This window comes from Taudactylus pleione, unplaced genomic scaffold, assembly GCF_031769625.1.
Source record: "Taudactylus pleione unplaced genomic scaffold, aTauple2 ptg001288l, whole genome shotgun sequence".
NCBI classification, from domain to species: Eukaryota; Metazoa; Chordata; class Amphibia; order Anura; family Myobatrachidae; genus Taudactylus; species Taudactylus pleione.
Genome location: NW_028285688.1, coordinates 824667 through 845648, shown reverse-complemented (window position 1 = coordinate 845648; position 20982 = coordinate 824667). Strand labels below are relative to the sequence as shown.

Genomic DNA, 20982 nt, shown 5'->3' with positions numbered 1-20982 from the left:
GACCCACGATTGCCACGGAATTCTCCACATTCGGCCCCCTTCACTAGGGAGTGGGCAGAATGCGGTAGAAGTGCCTACCCTTCTGGGGGTGCGAGGAGGTTGCCCGAAAAATCAGGAGCCTACCGCGAATTCCAGGAGTGTAGGCATGTATGGGTAACGGGAGAGTGTCATCAAACACGTAGGCGTTCGTTACCATTTTCAAGGCATGTCGCGACCTCTACGCAATAATAATGGTTCTTGCGTCTCAGTACATGCAGGCATAGGGTTACCTAGAACTGGGAATATCGATGGATCTGTGACCGATGCTGCATCTGTGTATGCAGTCACTTGGATTTGCGAGGCCACTGGTGGGCGCCTCAATACAGATTCCAGTGGCTGCGACATTTGCATATTTTAGTGCAGCCGCTGCGTACCCACTTGCAGATGCTATGGCATTAGCGTGGCCAGTGTCGGACTGGGGCAGGGAGGGCACACAGGGGAAGACAATAGCAGGGGCCCGCGAGAGAGGCGTGCCCAGCCTGGGGTAGGTGTGGTCATCAGATTATTACAACATCAATAATCTGTGATCCTTATACATAATAACAATAATCTGTTCCCCAGGTAATTAAAATAGCAATAATCGATGCCCCCTTTATGAAAACATCAATAATCACTTTTATTATAGTAGCAATAATAGTGCTCCTTTTATTAGATTATCAAAAATAGTAATTCACAGTTTACACACACATATATATATATATATATATATATATATACACACACAGTATATATACATACATACATACATGCACACATAGTATACATACACTATACACATATACATTAACATAGTAAGCATACCTATACATTGTGTACATATATACAGTGTACATACCTACAGTATATGTGCATATACACCATATGCATACATATAAGACAGGGGTAGGCAAATTCCGGCACTCCAGATGCTGTGGAACTATATATCCTAACATGCCCTGACAAAGTTTTCACATGCCCTAACAGAAAAACTGTGGCAAGACATGGTGGGCTGTGTACTGTACATATGTAAACAGTGTACATATATAAATATATAAATAGCATACATATACATAGTATATACATATACTGTATCTATAGTGTGTATATATATATATATATACAGTTTATATATATATGTGTGTGTGTGTACTGTATATAAATCGGACAACAGGGTCAAAAGGTCGACACGAAAGTGGTCAACGCATGTTTTTTTTGTAACCCTAATCTTCATACTAACCCTCCCCTTGGTGCCTAACCCTAAGCCTCCCTCCTGGTGCCTAACCCTAACCCTCCCTCCTGGTGTCTAACCCCAACTCTCCCCTTGGTGCCTAACCCTCCCTCCTGGTACCTAACCCTAACCGTCGGGTTAGGTGTTTGACCCTAATCGCCCCTTCTAGTGCCTAACCCTAACCCTCCAGTAAGACCATGTTTTTCAGGGGCCTATTCATCATAACTAAAAAAAAAATCGATGGAGGTAATTAGGTTTAGTACTCGCATGGAGTTCTACCTAATTACCGGAGGAATTCATCATTCCTCCTCCCCATAACTATCTATTCCGAAAAGCTGTAAATTTTTCTGATGACAGCTTTTCAGAAAATAGATACTTTTCCCTGCCTGCTCTAACTTACCGCAGCTGTAATCAGTGCTGTGCGCGCACCTTTACGTTCACAAAAGCGCCGCATGCGCAGCACTGATTACAGCTGCGGTAATTCTGAGTCTGTCCGCCCCCCCCAACCCACCCGCTCCCCTTTCCACACCTACCTGGCTGTCTGGACCCCGGCAGACTGCAGGCGCGGGCCCCGACCTCCCACCCGGCTTTTTTTTTTTAACTTTATTGTTTTGTTTTTTTTACTTTACTGTGTTCTGCCGGGAGAACACAGTGTCAGAGCAGCAGCCGGAAGAGGGATAAAGGAGCGACGGAATGAGCCTAGGAGGACCTGCTCACGCTGACAAGTGTAACCTGCTATACGCCATCTGAGAGTGGCGTTTAGTAACACCATCAAATTCCGAAAATTCGGAAATTGGTGAATAGCCTAATTTCTACATCCTCATACTAACATATGGGGAGTGTGGAAATTAACGCAGATGGACGTAACCAGGAGATATCAGTGTGTGTTAATGAATACTAAAATAACGGTAATTATGGAAAATGTTCTTAAAACTGTTATTTTAGTGTTGATGAATAGGCCCCTATGAATCAAAAAACTCTCAAGATTTAAACTCTCATCCTGGTGTTTTCTGTTTTGAAAATACAACTCGATGAATGTATTAGTGTCAGGGTTTTACTGCTAAACTCTCATATTTTCTAAACTCTCACCGTATTACATTTGGCCCGTGGTGTCTATCTACACATTGTAGACCTTTTTACTGTAGATCTATAGACCGGATCCCAAGTCTGCTACAGTATATGCCATGTACAAAGGTAAAGGGAGTTGTTGCGTATGCACCAGAGAGTACCTAGCACTTTAAGCATTAGAATGGAAGAATTGGTGCCATTTCGCGAGTATTATGAGAGCTAGTTTGGAGGCTACAATACTGATGGTCACATATTTTAGTACTCATTCATTTCATATACTGGGTGTAGTAAGGTTCAAATCCCGACAGCGGAAGCCCAGCAGGGTTGAAAATCCCAAACGGCAAAAGGTACTGTAATGGTGCATACACACGATCAGATTTTTTCTTCAGATATGGACGATAACGATTTAAAAATCGTTCAGTCGTTCATATCTGTAGGAAAATCGTTCATATCTGACATGCCTGAACGATGGACGATCAACGATGCGCGTTCCCGTTTGTCAGATAACGATATCTGACATCTGATGGGTTTGCAGTCAGACTTGGACGATTCCATTCATTTTAATGCAGTCAAAAATCGTTCAATCGTTCAAATCGTTCAAAACTTTGGTCAAATCGTTCAAATCGTTCAGATCGTTCAATCGTTCATCTGACAAATCTGACAAGTCTGACAAATCTGACCGTGTGTACGCTCCATAAGTATTAACTAACCCTATTCCAGTGGCAAACGCAGGATTTCCTGAGGGGGGTTTCCAAATGCCTGATTTTAGAGTGAGTGTGGCCAGTCCATGAAGAGGGTAGAATTAGCATTTAACCAGCTCTAATATGCGTCATACAAAGTGTATTGTGTGTCATAATTCCAACATATAGAGGACCAGCAATCACAGTAAGCCATTAAATGCGGCAGTAGGGCCATCCTGCCTGAGCAGATGTAGATGTAGATTTAGGCACCATTCCAGAGCATTAGAGCAAGTCCGGGAGTCTGGGGGAGCAGCAGAATAATCAAGCATTGCCCTGGACATAAAAGTACATATTGGGCTCTATAGCAGCACATCCCTAACAGTGCATGTTTTCCAGATCTTCTAGATGGTGCACAGGTTATTTATTACTGACTGATACATGTTAAAAGATCCACAGGTGGTGCTAATTATTTCATTTGTGATACTGTGAAGAACATGCAGCACTAGTAAATTTACCTTACTATTTCTATTGTGGTCATGGTGTGGGCTGGGGAGGGGGGTTTCCAGGCAGACGGAAACCTCCCCTGCATTTGTCTATGTATTCTACCCCCTAACCCTAACCCTCCCTTAGGGGTGCCTAACCCTATCCTCTCCCCAAGTGCCTAAACCTAACCCCCCCTTCCCTGCAGCCTAACCCTAAGTCTCCTGGGGGGATGCCTAACCCTAACCTCCCCCCCGGGGGTGCCTAACCCTAACCCCCCTTCCCCTAGCCTAACCCTAACCTCCGGGGGGGGTGCCTAACCCTAACCTCCCCCCCGGGAGTGCCTAACCCTAACCCCCCTTCCCCTAGCCTAACCCTAACCTCCGGGGGGGTGCCTAACCCTAAGTCCCCCCCGGGAGCCCCCTAACCTAACCCTCCTACCACGCGGCTGTCCGCGCTCGGCTTACCTTCGATTGGTATGCCAAGTATCGGGCTACCGGCGTAGGTCTAATGACAGGCGTCAAGATTTCGACTCCTGTCATTAGTACCACGCCGGGATTAGAAAGTCGGGAAGCCGGCGGTCGGGATTTAGACCGTCGGCTTCCTGACTACATCCCCATAGGAGCACTGCATAGGGGGGGACAACTACTAGGGGCACTGTATAAGGGGCACTACTGGGGGCACTATATAAGGGGAACTACTAGGGGCACTGCATAGGGGGACAACTACTGGGGGAACTGCATAGGTGGACCACTACTGGGGGCATTGTATAAGGGGCACTACTTGGGGCACTGCAATGGGGGGACCACTACTGGGGGCACTGTATAAGGGCATTACATAAGGGGAACCATTACTGGGGCACTGTATAAGGGGCACTACTGGGAGCTCTGCATAGGGGGAACCACTACTAGGGGCTCTGTATAAGGGGCACTACTGGAGGCACTATATAAGGGGCACTACTGGGCGCACTGCATAAGGGGACCACTACTGGGGCACTGTATAAGGGGCACTACTACAGTGGGCATTGCGTGTAAGGGGCACTATTACTGTGTGCATTATATGTAAGGGGCACTACTGCTATGGGCATTGTATAAGGGGCACTACTACTGTGGGCATTATGTATAAGAGGCACTACTGTTTGTCGTAACATGAATAAGGGACACTACTATGTGGTGTAATGTGAATAAGATTTTGCTGCTGTGTGGAATCGGGGGTATAATGGCACGACCATGCCCTTTTCTTGTCAGAGCACATTTTTGCGAAGTGCGACTATGGTGTGCTGTCTCTTTATAAAAAACTGCAAGCCAGGGCGCAAATTTATAATTTGGAGGGGGGCTCCGAACACCCTAGCACTGGCCCTGCTGTAGATAAAGCTACACAGGGATGGTGTGAACAGCCATGGGTGGAGGGGTGTAGGCAGGTGGATCTTCCAACAGGTACTGACTATATATATATATATATATATATATATGTCGTAACATTGGGAAGGTCCTTAAGTTGTTAGCTGACCAGCTTGGTTTTGCCTTTAAAATGATTGCCGCTTTAAAGGCCACCATACACTAAGGACTGATTGGGGCAATTTGCCGATCTCCAGATGCCGAAGTCGGCGCATCGGTGAAATCCAACATGTTGTATTTCTCAGATTTGCCGATCATGATGAAAACATGATCGTGATTAGCAAATTGGGGACTTTTAACATGTGGAATTTCACCAAACCCAACCAATGGGTCGGCGATCATTAATGTCGTTTCCAGTCGGTGGATCGGGCAACCTGTCGGTAGATATCTGGGCCACTTTAGTTTTATGCCATCCAAGAGCTGGTCGTTTTGTCGTATATTTGTAGGCTTGCCAAATCATCCCTTTAATTTGGGACATGTGAATTACACAGGTTCGGTGGCTGATTAAAACCAGGTGAAATGGAGACTTGAAATTAGGCAGCCACAGAACCTGTGTAATTCATATGTGTCCCAAATTAAAGGGATGATATGGCAAGTATTTTATGATGCCTTGTGCCTCTTTGTTGCACTACAGCAGAGAAAGACATTTCATCTCTGAGCTAATAAGACTAACCAAGCAGCATATTATGTTAAGTTTATTTTTAATGAAAAAAGAGTGTTAGAAGGTTGTACTTCAATGTGATGTTTACAACTTTGCATATTCTCTCTGAAGAATATTTGTAACTCGCTGTACACCTAGACAGGGAAAATCTAAAGCTGCATACACACACAACGATTTTGTTACCAACGATTTTATGAACGATTTTATGAACGATTTCTGTCAGATTATCTGTCAGATTTTTTAAAGTGTAATAAATTATTTATTTGAACTACAAACGATTTTTTCATATTCCCTTAATGAAAATCGTTGAGTTGACAAGTCTGACTGAACGACAAACTACAAACGTGAACGCGCATGAACGATAATCGTTCATTGTTTGACTCAGAAAGTGAATGATTTTTTCAAACGATTATTGTTAAACGATATCGTTTAATGATAATCGTTCAAAAAATCGTTGTGTGTGTATGCAACTTAAGCGCTTGAAAGGAGTCGTGTTATTTCCTTAAATAGTATCCAGCAGGTGCAGCCAAAATAGAAGGGGTAATTGCCAAACCCACAACAGAAACAAAAAAAATGGACTTTTGGCCACACTTGCTGAGAAATGTAATCAAGCATAGTTTCTGACTTTCTGGCTGGGGGCACTATACAATGCACAGATTTCCATCATTGTATAGCGGGGACATGGATGCGATGACGAGATATGATGCGAATCGCGTCATCTGACGCCTGGACTGCCTACTTCACCAGGGGCGGGATGCATGACACATCGCACTCACTATGCATTCCGCCGGTCATTGCATGCATGCCGGCATTAGTAAAGCCGATATGCATGACGATCCCTGCAAAGGACCGCTCTGTCGCTAAAAGCGGCCCTTTGCAGTGGAGGGGCTTCCAGGTCTATGACCCAGAAGCCCCTCTGGCGTCCTTCTGCGCATGCACTTGGTGCATATGAGAAAGGGGTCAAACCCGGATTTTCAGTGTTTGACCGCATTTTTCTCATTGATGCATCCAGCCCCAGGTAAGTAGGCGGCTGGGGACAGGTGTATGCCGGCTCCGGGATACTTGCCCGCTTTTCCAGGTGGCCGATTTTTGGTAGCCGCCCTGGCCGTTGCGGGAGAGTATGCAACTATGAATCAAGTCTGAATAAAACTGTAAACTATTTATTCCAATACTAAAGCTGCATACACACACAACGATTTTGTTACCAACGATTTTCTGTCAGATTATCTCTCAGATTTTTTAAAGTGTAATGGAGCATACACACGGTCAGATTTGTCAGATGAACGATTTGAACGATTTTACCAAAGATTTGAACGATTTTTCACTGCATTAAAATGAATGGAATCGTCCAAATCTGACTGCAAACACATCAGATGTCAGATATCGTTATCTGACCATCGGGAACGCGCATCGTTCAAATCGTTCATCTGAGAGATATGTCAGATTTTCCTTCAGATATGAACGATTGAACGATTTTTTAAGATCTGAAGAAAAATCTGACCGTGTGTATGCACCATTATGAACGATTTTTTGAACTACAAACGATTTTTGTAACTTCCCTTAATGAAAATCGTTCAGTTGGTCAGTCAGAATGAACTACAAACGGGAACGCGCATGACCGATAATCGTTCATCGTTATAACTCAGAAACTGAACAATGTTTTCAACAATTCAACGATAACGATGTCGTTATAGTTAAATCGTTGAGAAAATCGTTACGTGTGTATGCACCTTAAATCTAAAAACACTTCATGAAATAAAAAAATACATTAATAAAAACAAAAGCACATAAACATTTGTGTGTATCGGCATCTGATTAAATAAATTCACGCAGCAACTCCTATATAGGCTGTTGCACACAAATGGCAAAAGATAAATGTCTCAATAATCATACTGATGTTTAATAGCAATCACTGGTTGGTTGGAGTGGAGGGGGATAAGAAGCTGCCTAATTGGCACTGCCCTGGGGGTGTGGCCACACCTCTACCAACATGTGACCACACCCCTGACCAATTTCCATAGTTGGGAGATATGTCCACATGATAGGGAATGGTGTAGTCCACAAATGGATGTAGTTTTAATTCCAGTTGCAACGCTGCTGTTATAGAGGAGTAGATGTATAAAAACCTACAAATAGAGCTGTTGCTTATAGCAACCAATTAAGATCCAGCTATCATTTTATAGAATGTACTAGAGAAATGATAGTGAGAATGTGACTGGCTAGAATGGGCAACACCTTTCTCATGTCCCCTTTCGAAGGTTTGATAAATCTCCCCCACAGTATGGTACATTTTTATGTGTTGAAGCTCACTAGTTCCTGCATTCTTTAGCCATGAGTCATATGTGGGGAAAGCAGGAGCCTGTTTCCAGACTGATCAATCATTTGGCTGCTGATAGGAAACACGTCCATAAGGAATAGTTTGGAGCTAGACGGGGGCCATTTTTGGTGCAACATTTTAGATGCGGGTTGTTTTAAAGACTTTTGTGATACCACAAAAAAAATAAATGTTTACATACCGGAAGGATAAATAATTTTTCTTTTTTCTGTCCATAACAACCAAATACCTCTTTTTTCGTCAAGAGATAGGAAGTCATGCTCAGTTTTATATTACAAGCCTTAAAAGGACATATGGAGCCAGAAAGATTGAATGCACAGTATGTAACGATATCGGTATTTACAGTTTGACACATTCCAACAACATACTGCAACAAGCTTTTCTAGGGTTTACCTTGCACATATTTCATGGCAATTATCACTTCCTGGGTAGTACGGACAATGAGTTATCACCTCTGGGAGGGAAACGAAATAGTCAAGAAATTAGCATTTATTACAATATACAGTGCAGCTGGAAATACATATCCCCTACAGCTTATGTGTGTTCTGTTTATTGTGTTTAAATGGCAGCCTCTATGGGGACGCAGTCAGGAAGCCAACGGGCGAAATGCCGACGGCCGGCTTCCCGACTGTCTAGTTCCGTCAGGGGTTTCTTGCACTTTTGGCTCCTCCTCTGTGACAGGAGTCGAGTGCTGCAGGAGAATGCATCACCCGGCTCCTGTCACTGAGGAGGAACCGCCATTTTGGTGTCACCCCTTCCGAGAGTGACACACGATGCGGCCCGCACCCCCATTGCCACGACACTGGGCATAAACAACCTGGTTTTGCCGTAAAAGTAATTGCCACTATAAATCTGGCAGCTATTTCTTCAGAATGGCACTGGGACCAGCAAATTGGACCCTATTACATTATGGCCATAGAGGGCACAAGAGCTCTGAGCACATAGAAGCAGATATTTTATGGGCTGAACAAATATTTGTGAGAATGTAGCCTCATGGTATATGATAATAATAATAATGCCCCTAAATATTCTCAGTTTTCATCCCTTTATCTGGTACTCTATAAAATGAAATCTTGTTTTGCACCGCTGTAAACTTCTGTCACCGCTCTAAACTAGATATCTGCTCTGGAAACGCCACCATCTTCCTCCTACTCTACAGTATGTGCTGGAAATACAGATGCACTTGTAAAAATCAAGGTGAACAGATCAAAACTGAGGGCCTGATTCAGAGCCGGACGCTATTTGCGGACGCTCGTTCAGAAAAAGGGGCCGGATATTTAAATTGAGCGCTCGCTCTTTGCGGTCTGTTGACGCCTCTATGTCTGAGCGAGCGTTCGAAACATGCGCTCGCTATTTTGTAAAGGCGCCCCTTGGCCGCTCGCATCATACGTCATCTCCGCTATTTATTAGATTAATCGAGTACATCGAAAGGCGTCTGAACTGCTCGCTATTCTTGTGGTAGCATTTTCCTACCGCAATCATGCGAGCAGTTCAGGCTAAAAGACAACCAAGTGACATGGTCAATGACGCTGCTTTGTTAATTATGCACACCCATAAAACGCCCGTTTTGACCATTTGGCACGCCTGCGTTCGGATCTCCACTCCCCGTTTTCAAGCACCTTCCCCTGTTACCACCCACAAACGCCTCATCCTGTCACTCAAATTAGCAGGCACTCGCTATTTTGCGAGCACACGATTTTCGACCGCACTGACTGGTTGGCGCATGCGCATTACAACCCATATGCATGCGCAGATGTGCGAACATCGTTCGGAGGCCAATTAGCTCTTCATACAGTACATGATCATGAGTATATGATGTGTAGGTGACAAGTCCAGTTTATTCCTATTCCCATAAAGACGATTCTTTTGTGACATATTGACATATAGATAATAATTGTTGACTGCATACTTATTTCCATGTATACAAAGCTTGCTATTAGCATGTAATTATTATTATACACAATGCTACATGGATTGTAGTTCTGTGAGGGGGTTGGCACAGCAGGGGGTGTGGCAGCTGCATAGGTGGGCAGCGTGGGCCGTGGTGGTGGTGCGATTGTATCATCATTATACAGTGCTGAGATCATAGGTGTTGTCAAGCGGGGGTGGTAAGTGGGCGGCTGCTGGGTGGGAGGGGTTTGGGTGGTGGGGGGTGCAGGTGAATGTTGACTGCATACTTATTTCCATGTATACAAAGCTTGCTATTAGCATGTAATTATTATTATACACAATGCTACATGGATTGTAGTTCTGTGAAGTGGTTGGCACAGCAGGGGGTCTGGCAGCTGCATAGGTGGGCAGCGTGGGCCGTGGTGGTGGTGCGATTGTATCATCATTATACAGTGCTGAGATCATAGGTGTTGTCAAGCGGGGGTGGTAAGTGGGCGGCTGCTGGGTGGGAGGGGTTTGGGTGGTGGGGGGTGCAGGTGAATGGCTTCCGGCTCCGGGGAACTTACCCTATCTTCCAGGCAGCCGGGAGTGTCACACAATTTTTGGGAGCCTCCTAGCTGTTACGAGAGAGTAGGCAAATATGGATAAAGCATAGCTGCCACATCTATGATCCGTGAATCGGGATAGGTGGCATAACCACACCCCGAGGGCGTGTACTAAACAGTGGCGGCATGCATACATTGTAATGTGTCATAACGATGGTGTGTCTACATAACAATGGAGACGTGTCCACACCATAACTTTGCATGGCCATGCCCCAGTTTATGTCTACATAACAATAGGGGCATGCCCACATCATGATGTGGCATGATCTTGCCCTGTGGAATTCTCTCCTTAATAATGGGATGTGTCCACAACAAAATGGGGCATGAAAAAACTCCCAGTGTTTGTCTACATAACAATGGGGTGTCCACATTCTAATGGTAATAATTAACGCCCCAGAGTGTGTCAGCATAACAATAAGGTCATGTCCATAGCGCTGCAACGGCAGCAGTGTGCCCTGTGCCCGTCCCACTCCCTAAACCCGTTACGTCACACCTAGGGGGCGGGACTGCCATCTCCCAGAGAGTCCTAGGGATGTTGCAGTAGGGCTATTGGCTGCAGAGTGCCATTCCAGACACTATGAAAACCACATGCAGGTGCCGTGGGCAGGGCCAGATATAAAGGTGTGCAACCAATGCGCAGCGCAGGGCTCTGTGGGCTGCACCGTTGCTGACCTATGACCCTTGCTTCTAGCTATCAGGGTGCCTTGAACGGCATCCTGCAACCAGTATCGCTGCTACAGTGCCGCCCAAAGCGTCCTTTGAATGCTCCGGACAGGCACTCAGCACAGTGGCATAACTTCATCCCAGTTGCCCGGAGGCAAGAAAAATGTTGGTGCCCCCCCAAAAATTTTACATTTACCACCCCCCCAGCACCTATGCCAGCCCCAGCTGCCCCCCCCGCCGCCTGCTGGGCTGGCTCTGGCTGCTCTCCCGCGTGGTCCCCCGTAGTGGTCTCCCTATGCAGTTCCTCTCATACAGTGCTCACAGTAGTGCCTAATATACAGTGCCCCCTTATGTAGTCTCCCCAGTAGTGGTCCCCTATGCAGTGCCCCCAGTAGTGCCCCTTATACAGTGCCCCAGTAGTGCCTCTTATATAGTGCCCCCAATAGTGCCCCTTATGCAGTGCCCCAGTAGTGCCCCATATAGTGCTCCCAGTAGTGGTCCCCCTAAGCAGTGTCTCCAGTAGTGCCCCTTATACAGTGCCCTCAGTAGTGCCCCTTATACAATGCCCCCTTATGTAGTGCCCCCTTATGAACGGCCAGGTAACAATGGAGGCGGGTGCCCACTTCAGGGCTGGCGCCCGGCGGTAAATGACTCCATTGTCTCCGGGAGTTCCGCCACTGACTCTGCAGTCTGTGCAGCCTCTTGGAGCTTCTTCAGGACCCTTTGGCCAGTGTGGCTCTTCCTGGTGCAGACAACCATGCCAACTCTGCATCACATCATAACGTTATGCGCGTAAGGGACGGGACGCTCTGTAGTCTTGCTACGCCACTGGCTGCAGGGTATTGACTGTGCCGCCCCCAGGGCCCTGAGCCCTGTGCAGCAGCAATGGTCTCGCAACCCTAGTTATGGCCCTGCATATCCTCATCATAATGGGGCATGACCACACCCACAGGCTGTGTCTACACAACAATTGGGTGTGTCCACATCATAATGTGGCATGACCACGCCCCGTGGGTGCGTCTCCATAATAATAGAGTGCGTCCACAACATGAGGTGCTGAGAAGAGGATTTTAATATCTTGAGCCAGAGCAGCCCAGCACTCAGCAATATGCCCTCTCCTGGGAAAATGGCGCGAGTGGGTGAAAATGTTTTTTCTTTTATTAATAGCTCTCACTTTAAAATACCTAAAAAGATCTTGTCAGACTAATGATAGGTCCTGTTAATGTATCACCTAATCTGTGCAATAACACATTCCATATTTGAAATCAATATTCCAGCCAAGTCATGGCCTATCCATATTTCAATTTAACTGTAAGAGTGCCCCAAAAAAGAGTCTTCTGTCTCCTCTCTGCATCATATAATGTAAATACTGTAAAGTATATATATATATATATATATATATATATATATATATATATATATAAAAAATTCTATATTTTTAATGATACATCTGCAGGCTTGAAAAGTAAAAAGTAATAGGTACTGTATTGTATTGTAGCTCCTTTCCTTTAGCTTCCTAAGCTTCATAAATGGATCCGTACTACTGTATTTTCCATATGCTGCTTTGTTTAGTCTACAACTTTACTCCACCTATTAAAGCATCTGCCAGATTCGTAGTTGGCAACAATCTTTGTAGATATTAAGTACAAATATGTATTTTTTAAAAAAGTTTACCATAATGACAAGAACAATATGAGTTTTCAAGCCATTAGCTTCCCATTATATTGTCTGTTCCATCCTCGTCCACCTGTGCATAACTATATTATGTCTAGATACGCTTGTTTTTTTAAGGATGGTGGGTGTGGAGGTCGGCCTAGTACTTTGTAAGAGCTAGATATACCCCCCGGGGGACCACGCCCACTTTTGAGTGCACTCTGGCGCAGACAGTGAGACGCTGTATTTGTACTGATTACCATGGGACGTAAGAACATCAGCATTTTGCGTTTCACATACAAACATTGCAGTTTCTGGGCCTGATTCAGAGCCGGACTCTCTGACCAGAGCGCTCGCTCTGAATCAGGGCCCTCCTACCTAAAATTGGAGCGGCCTCCCGGCCGCTCGCATAGCTGTGGGTGACCACCCATAGCTTATGCTAGCGGCCAAAAAGATGGTCGCGATGGTCAAGACCATCGCGACCATCGAGCTTGCGACGAGACCCTGCGGTAGGGTCTCGCTGGCGCAAGCCCAGCAGTGCTTTTGGCTCTATCAGAGCCAAAAGCACTCCCACTGACATCACTAGTGATGTCAGTGGGGCCGGCCCCAGACAGTAGGCGTTCCCATGGGAACGCCTCCGTCTGGGCAGCAACACCCCCGGCACGCCCACCAAAGGGGGCGTGCTGTCACTCACCATCGACAGCACGCCCCCTTTGGTGCGAGACCCATAGCGACGGCTTGGCCGTTGCTATGCGGGTCTCGCGCATGCGCACGATGGAGCTCCCTCCGTCGTGCGCATGCGCACTAGGGCACCATCGACCCGCTTGCGAGCGGGTCTGAATCAGGCCCTCTGTCCCATCAAGTCAAAAAAAGTATTTTCTGAACACATTACAGATAAAACTCACATGTGCCCTATGTATAACCTCAGCAAATGATGTATGACTGGAAACACTATTCCGTTCCCCTATCAGTTGTACCGTGACATCTGTACTTATTATAACTAAGTGCTTGTCTGACATCTGTCTACTCTTCCCAGGATAACACCTGTGGAATGTTCTGTTATCCATTACTATGTGTGCAAAGCTATACTATAAAGTAGGATGTCCTGCAATCCACTAACTGGCAGGACTTGCTGGGACTTGTAGTTTCATAGCCATATGCCACCTACACTTGATGGGTCCTGCATATCTATTTTGAGAGGTGGCAGTGGTTAGAGAAGATGCTCTACCACTCATCTCTATAATTTAATTAATGACTGCAAAATATGGTAACAAGTAAGTACATTTAATATTGCCAATATTTTACCATATAACGCATACATAGGTTTATGTCCTACTTCCCGATATGGGATGGGTCACATGCATACTTGCCAACTATTAAATCTTCCTCCCCGGGAGAAAGCCGGGGATGTACAGCAGAAGCGGGTAGGCAGAGTTGGGGGAGGGGCCGCCCGATTGTGTCATTAAGCCCTGCCCCCTCGTGGGAATTCACAGCTATTATGCATCATTAAAATAGGGGGTGGAGCTAAATTACACGATTCTCGCAGAATCGCGTTATTAGGCCCCGCACCCAACTCCCAGAACCACCGATCCCCGCTAATATTCTCCCCATTCTGCCCACTTCACTAGGAAGTGGGCAGAATGCGGGAGAAGTGCCTACCCTTCCCGGGGTGCGGGGGTTACCTGAAAAATCGTGAGCTTCCCGCAAAAACCGGGAGGGTAGGCATGTATGCGGATGACCCTATATAAGAAAAGGGAGAAACAGAACTTCAAAGTTCTGTTAGCTGAATTAAATCTGGTTTTCCAATTCCTGACACGCATTCAGCACGGGAACTGCACAGCTTCTCCCTGCAGGAGGCAAAACTTTTGCACCCCAGCACTCACCCACTGTCTTGATGCAATAATCTATGCAAAGTGGGTGCAATTATGGAAATATAGCAGACCCTCCTACTATACCGATTTGGCCAGTACAGTACCGTTTTTTTATAGTCTGTACCCGCAAACAGGGTCTGTACCGATTGTACCGGATGAGTAGTACAATCTCCTGAATTCTATAGCAGCGCTGCGGGGACATAGACTCCCGCAGCGCTGCTGGGTAACAGGCGGCTCCGTCGTCTATATGCTTAGTCAGCCCTCAGTCTCAGCTGTTCCTTGGGAGCTTCTCCAGTTAAAGTCTCGCGAGATGATGACGTCATCATCCCGCGAGACAAGGACAGAGAGCAGTGAGGTTGAGCTAGGGCTTCTGCATGATCACATACCTGCCCCCTTTATCATCTACCACGCCCCTTTATTTATAGCCACGCCGCCTGTACCAGATTCTATATTTGAGATGTCGGAGGGTATGATATAGATGCATAATGTCATAAACTAGCATTTGTGCTGTTTGCCCAGTTTTTCTTTGTAAACGATCTTTGCTGTCTGGCAATGTAAGCTGGAACTTGTAGTCCCACAGCGGCCGGAGACACAGAATGCTTACCTCTTGCTCCGGTGCTATCACCACATAACTGTAATTTGCCTTCTGCCTAAATTCCCTCTATGTTCTAAGTCTCTGGGGGAGATTTATCAAAGCTTGGAGAGAGATAAAGTGGATGTAGACAAAATACCAACCAATCAGCTTCTAAAGGTGCGTACACACGGTACGACATCTATGAACGATAACGATACCGTTCAACGATAAATCGTTAATTTTTATGCAGCAAACAACCAACAAACGACCAACAATGTGCGTTCCCGCATGGACGATAACGATATCTATGGTCGTCCGTACATGCAGGCCAACCTGGACGATATCGTCAAGAATTGCCTGTTCAGAGATGTGGCAGGATGACTTCACTGAGAGCTATCTATCATAGATATCTGTCAGTGTGTACACCCAATGTCTATCATAGATATCTGTCAGTGTGTACACCCAATGTCTATCATAGATATCTGTCAGTGTGTACACCCAATGTCTATCATAGATATCTGTCAGTGTGTACACCCAATGTCTATCATAGATATCTGTCAGTGTGTACACCCAATGTCTATCATAGATATCTGTCAGTGTGTACACCCAATGTCTATCATAGATATCTGTCAGTGTGTACACCCAATGTCTATCATAGATATCTGTCAGTGTGTACACCCAATGTCTATCATAGATATCTGTCAGTGTGTACACCCAATGTCTATCATAGATATCTGTCAGTGTGTACACCCAATGTCTATCATAGATATCTGTCAGTGTGTACACCCAATAACGTTTGTCCTGCACTACCCGAAAGTTGAAGGGAAATCGTTCAGCGATGTCGCTCATTGAACAGATCGTACTGAGGTTTATGCAGCGTAACTGACACTTTAAAGACTGTGTTTGAAAAATGTCAGGTAGTACCTGATTGGTTGGTACATTATCTCCATCCACTTTAACTTTCTCCAAGCTTTGATAAATCTCCCCCACAGTATTAAAGCTTAAGTCTCAGGCAGCAGCATCTTGGCTAGGCAATGAAATAACTTGAGTGATAGTGAATATAATATTGAGTTACGAAGAAGGTATTGATTGGAAAGTGTTCTCAGACTGTCACACTTTTTAATTTCTCAGTTAGCAGTTTCCTGGCAGCGGTTTGGGCTGTGGTTATAGGGTTGAAATGAACAATGTAGGGTATGAGGCTTTCACTGATTGGGGCAGTGGCTCCTGTAACACAGACCTCCCAGTTAGTGGCATCTCATGCTGGTGCCGAACCCAATCTGGTCTTTTAAACTGTGACAGTGATGCCCTAATCAATATTCTCTTAAACCTCCTCAATACATAGAGTAATTTGCCTTTGCTAAAGTCACTCCCCTCCCCCTCATCAGATTAACATTACATATGAGAGAGATCTTTGCTAGGGACTTTTACTATACATTTTAGTGTTTGAGCAGTTTAGTTTCTAGATAAAGGCTCATTTTTGTCTTTAGCTTTACAAGTTATTGCCATGACATCCAATATTAGTGTTGCGTTGGATGACCAAAGAATGACATTTTCTGCATCATATTATTGCATACTATCACAGTTTTTGTTCTGCTCTTTAGATGTTGTGGAACTACAGGTGGCAGCATGCCCTGCCAGACAGTGACAATAGCTGCAGAGGCACATTTTTTCTAACCCTACTTTAGACTTACTTTGAGGTATGCACATACTACTTTCTTCTACTTACATGAGATTGTGGTTGATAAAATGGCTTTAAAATAATAATTTGATTATAGCACAATAATAATAATCAGAAAGCATCGATGGGAGGGTTGTGACCGATTATAAATGATATGATATCGGAAAGGAACTTAAAGAGTCAAAAAGTTAGAAAAGAGGCAGATTTAGAGACATAATAATATTAATAATAATAATAATAATAAAAAATACTAATACTAATAATAATTTAGAAACAGTATTTAAAGGGTCTCCATAGACACCACCTCCAACAAAGGAAAAAGAAAATTTCTCATCTGCACTTAGCAAACCCTCCTATCTTAGCATGTGCTTGTGATTAGACTCTGAATCCCAATACTGCATCAGAATTGCTGACTACAGTATATAAACTGCATGGCCCTAACCTGACTAACTGGCACAGAGTCATGTGGGTATTTGTACAACATCTGCCTTCCCAGCAGAAAGCTCCGCACATGTCAAGTCTCACTGAAGAAATCCTGCGGCTTCTCTGCTAGCGGTTGCTGGAATCTATACCGGCTGATCCCGAGCACTGCAGCTGTCCCATTCATACACTTCAGAAGTTACTTCAAGTATCCCTGCAGCCCATTCAGTAAAACTGGCAATTATGCTAAGACAAGAATTTACTGTACCAAACTCCGCTGCATTCCAAAGGGGAAAACAACATTCATTATGGTTACTAAAAACTAATTCCTGCTCTCCAAAAACTTTTCTCATATATTTCCATCTTCACAGCACTACTTATATTCTAACAGCTCTTAGATAAAAAAAACCTAGATGATCATTGGATATAGGAAATAGTGCAGAATTGACTTTGCTGTCACATATAGAAAGAGAATGCAGAGAATGGACCTTTAACAATAATGACCAGGCCCTTTTACATAATATATTGAAAAAATATCAGTATTAGGCCACCCAAGGACATCACAGCGTTACCTGATGATATCATGAACAAAGCACGGGCATTAATACACTTAAACCTAAAGATAATAAGTTTCCACTTTACCTCTTCTTTAGCTTCTAATAAAGGTCTCTTTTCAGACGAACACTTCAAATGTATTTTTTTAAGTTCCAAGGAGACGGTTCCTTCCAGAGGAATTGTTTCTCAACCTCTTTCTCCTTGACTTCTAATTCTTCTGTGTAAGGAGGCACCCACACTGCTGCCCCCCTTAGTCTGACTGACTGTAATAGGAAAGTCTGCTGCAGAGTTTTGTGTGTGAGGTTTAAGGATGCAATTTCCTTGCATACAGCAAAGCACTCAATGCTCGGATTGCCTTCACCTCCTCCGCCCCTCTCAAATATAATACATGTAAACTACTTTGGGTTCCAATGTGGCTTTTATCATCGCACTTGCCAATAAAATAACCCTCATCTGCCTTTCTACGTCCTTCCGAATGTTTCTCTGCGATGAATAATATCCTGAGGACTTTTATAGTCCACAATATAAAAGTGATTTCTGCGCTTTGCTTTGATTATTGTGAGCGGCAGGCTGTTTTCATATCCCGCTCCAGAGTTACGTCATAATAAGGTTTGTGCTTTTGGAATTTGTTTTGTAGATGGTGCCATGATATTAAACGCATGTGAAACCATTTGGGCGTCTTACGCTGGGCCTGACATCCTAATGATATGGTCCTTTTTAGGAAGGACAACCTCCTCATGGACTACTCCAACAAACACTTTTCCATCCTTACTGAGATTCTTTCAGGTCAATCATATGCATATTTATAGGCAGGGGTACAACTCATTATGGGTGGGATGTACTAAGATTAGTGTCTGCGATGCCGTACAATCCACCACTTATTGGGTACATACCGGTGTTAACTACACCTAGATTTGCAATTCTAATCATTAAGAACAGCTCTCCTGATAAGAGCTGTCCTTTGCGATAGAGGGACTTCCGGGTCTATGACCCAGAAGTCCCTCTGGCACCCTTCTGCACATGCGCAGAATGAGGCGTGCGCCGCTGGGGGTGTTGGGAGAAGGGGGCTGACTGGGGAAACAGAAGGGAGCTGGGGGGACAGAAGGGTGCTGGTTGGAGAGAAAGAAGAGAGCTGGAGCGACAGAAGAGTGCTGGCTGGGGAGACAGAAGGGTGCTGGCTGGAGAAACAAGGGAGCTGGAGAGACAGAAGGGTGCTGGCTGGGGAGACAGAAGGGTGTAGGCTCGGAGAAGGGAGCTGGAGAGACAGAAGGGTGCTGGCTGGAAAGACAGGAGTGGGCTGGCTGGGGAGACAGAAGGGTGCTTGTTGGGGAGACAGAAGGGAGCTGGAGAGACAGAAGGGTGCTGGCTGGAAAGACAGGAGTGGGCTGGCTGGGGAGACAGAAGGGTGCTGGCTGGGGAGACAGAAGGGAGCTGGAGAGACAGAAGGGTGCTGGCTGAGGAGATAGAAGGGTGTTGGCTGGGAGAAGGGAGCTGGAGATACAGAAGGGTGCTGGCTGGAAAGACAGGAGTGGGCTGGCTGGGGAGACAGAAGAGTGATGGCTGGGGAGACAGAAGGGTGCTGGCTGGGGAGACAGACAGGTGATGGTTGGGGAGACAGAATGGTAGTAGCTTGGGAGAGAAAAGTAGGCTGGCTGGGGAGACAGAAGTGGGCTGACTGGTGAGACAGAAGGGAGCTGGCTGGAAAGACAGAAGGAGAGTGGTTGGAGAGACAGCGGGGGGCTGTTGAGACAGAAGAGGGTTAATATGTTGTTAGCAGTGCAAGTGAAATGTTGTTCTGGACAGTACAGTGTACCATTAAGAAATTAGTAGCCTGTACACTCTACCCCTTACCACCAGGGCCATTAGCTGTGCCACCGAGCAAGTAACAGTGCTTGGTGGTGTGACGGACCCCACGAGTAGTTGGAGGCAGCCCAACAGCTCCCAGAACACTGGGCATGCCCCCAGAGTGCCAATAAACAGGGGCATGTTGTGCGTACACACCCCTATGATGCGTGGCCATGACCACTTGATGTTTACAGCGCATTGTTCTAAATAACATTTGTATCTGAAAATGCATTGGTCTCCAAACGCGTGTAAAGGGATTAGAGAAGCTGCATATGTTGATACTAATCATATATGTCCATTCTCTTTGATCACATAAAATGTAATGAGGGATATATGTTTTGCCCACCTTGGGCCAGTGCCTTACTGCCACATAATGCTGTCTACTACAATTATTTTGGGGAAGATTTTGTTAATATTTTTCTCACAGGAGCAATTGATCTTTCGGAACGTTTAATCTTCATGCCTGATTCATCCTGATTTTTGGAATCGATCCTGGAAGCATGATGCATCAGTAGGCTGGATCCTAACATCACAATGCTGGCAGCAATCTTCTTACCTGTTCCTCTGCGTCTCTTCCGCTGCGATTATACTCTATATTAAATACAGAGAGTCTGATCCCATATCGATACAAAAGGTCGAATCCAAACCACTGATTTGCCGTCCCTACTTTTTGAATGATTGGAGGAAACCAGACCACCTGGAAACCCGCTGTAACATGGGGAGAACATACAAAATCCACACATACAGTACATTGTCCTGGTCAGGATCAATCCAATAGCTGCAATTTTGTGAAGCAACAATGCTAACCACTCTGCCACTGTGCCATTCATTTATGTATAATTTTTACTCAAGAATGTGTTTGTTCAGTATCAATTTTTGCTCATTCTTTGGGGCCTAGTCATCATCACTTAATTTTTACAAAAGCAGGTAAAAATGAAAATTTTCACCTGCAATTAAAAAGTAAAAATTAAGTTATCGGGCCATTCATCAAGAAGGTAAAGCAGGAGATATCACAGATATCTCCTGCTTACCTTCCTTTTGCGAAATGGCCCACTGTCCCCATACACTAGTATCACAGATATCTCCTGCTTACCTTCCTTTTGCGAAATGGCCCACTGTCCCCATACACTAGTATGGGGACAGAGGGCCTGATTCAGAGCCGGACGCTATTTGCGCTCGCTCGTCCAGAAAAAGGGGCTGGCTATTTAAATTAACCGTTCGCTCTTTGCGGTCTGTTCACGCCTCTATGTCTGAACGAGCGAACAAAACATGCAAATGTAATTTTGAAAAAAACGCCCCCTGGCCACTCGAATAATACGTCATGTCCGCTATTTATTAGATTAATCGAGTACATCGGACGG

The 20982-nt window shown here is 45.2% G+C and overlaps 1 protein-coding gene across 1 annotated transcript in view; it reads right to left on the bottom strand.

Moving 5' to 3' along the window:
* The window catches only part of BGN (biglycan), a 73102-nt gene extending 54953 nt beyond the window's left edge, over positions 1-18149 (bottom strand). Inside the window, exon 1 of the mRNA XM_088462926.1 lies at positions 17864-18149. The gene's annotated coding sequence lies outside the window, so the exon portion shown is untranslated. The remainder of the gene's footprint in view (positions 1-17863) is intronic.
* Between the last annotated feature and the right edge of the window lie 2833 nt (positions 18150-20982).